At 26.5% G+C, this 1,560-nt stretch overlaps 1 long non-coding RNA gene across 1 annotated transcript; it reads left to right on the top strand.

The window, feature by feature from the left end:
* The first annotated feature begins 534 nt into the window (after window positions 1-534).
* On the top strand, window positions 535-1,560 carry LOC133039852 (uncharacterized). The gene is made up of 3 exons (XR_009688790.1): window positions 535-709; window positions 898-970; window positions 1,249-1,560. It is a non-coding gene; the product is annotated as an uncharacterized LOC133039852 (long non-coding RNA).

The following is a 1,560-nucleotide window of genomic DNA, read 5'->3' as shown; positions in this document are numbered from 1 at the left end:
TTATTGGTGCTTATTTGTAATTTGCAAAGAATGTGAAAGTCTATAAATATATAGTTGTGTAGCTATTATTAGATATGAAATGAGATAATAGAACTTTTTTTAATTAGAAGATTAATGTACATTTTACTATTAATAACATACATTATTATAACACAACTATATTTTACTTACTAAATATACTGACACATATTTTATTTTTATAAAACAAATCGTTCAAATAATTATACTATTTTAATTATTAATTCAAATAAAAAACTAAAATATTAAATAAAACTAACACTACGTGGCTTGGCACGTAACAATTACCTAGTATATATATAAAGGAATGTTTAAAGAGTGGTGAAGTGGCAAGTTTATAAGCTTTTTTTGCTAATCCTAATTATCTCAATTTTTGTGATTTAATTAGATTTTTATTCTATTTTTCTCATTTAATTGGCTCTAACTTTTTAAATCTCTCATTTAATTTTGTCACTAATTGTAACGCATTACCTCCCAACTAATTCTCCTAAAAATTCTCCTACAGTTTTCTTTCATTCCATAACTGAAGCTTCCTAATCTTTGGAATTCATTGTCCAAAATCACCATGTATAGCCCTTTGTTCACCACCATCATCACTATAGAGGATGGCTCTACCGACGTGTGAGGTTATTTCTGCATTTGAAGCTCTTTCTTTTTCTTCATCATCGTCATCTCCCACCAACATCTCCATGTAAGTCCTTTCTTTTCTTCTGTTAGTTTCATTTTTTTCCTAACTTATATTGTGTTCTATATGATCTTGATCTATCATTTGTTTTCATTAGGATTTTCTGGTTACGATCAATATATGTTTTCAATCTCATAATTAAAATTAAATGAACTTGACCCTGTGATTCAACATTATGGGTTATTGTTTTGTAGGTTCACATGGATCTCCTTGAGTGGGTTGGGATGATAGATGAGACAAAGATGGTTTTGTAAGAATCATGATATGGTTTGTATACTTATGCTATTATCATTGTCTCTAATATTATTATATCTTTTTTTAGTCAAAAATTTTGAGATTGTGTACAGTGTGTATATATGTGTATATGTTAATTGTTTTTAATTTCTTATAAAAAATATTTTGATAAATTAATTTTTGTGATCATATTGTCTTCTGCACTACCGAAGGTATTTAAAAAAAAAAAGTAATTACACTCTTAATTCTCTCTCTATATTTAATCATATTGCATTGTTTAGTACTAATATTATTTTTTTTAACTGTCGTAGGCTTTGAGACTCTTGGAAGCTACTTATAGATTTTGAAGTTACATTTTTTTTTTCAAAAAAAAAAAAAAAATATTGTAATATGTGGTTCTCATTTTGTTTGTATGATCTAACTTTGAGTAAGTTAGTATATATTATAATTAGTGTGAGAAGATATGAATTATTTTTTAAATTCTTTTTTTGAAGGCCATGTTTGGAAGTTGAAATTTTGGTGTGGAAAGAAAATGTCAAGGTAAAAAGAGTGTAGAGAACGAAAAAAATACAACATAGGTCATGTGGCATTCTCCATGCATTATTTCTATGTTTTTTTTTTCA

The sequence above is a fragment of the Cannabis sativa genome, chromosome 1 (assembly GCF_029168945.1).
Source record: "Cannabis sativa cultivar Pink pepper isolate KNU-18-1 chromosome 1, ASM2916894v1, whole genome shotgun sequence".
Classification (NCBI taxonomy): Eukaryota; Viridiplantae; Streptophyta; class Magnoliopsida; order Rosales; family Cannabaceae; genus Cannabis; species Cannabis sativa.
This window is presented reverse-complemented; position numbering and strand designations above follow the sequence as displayed.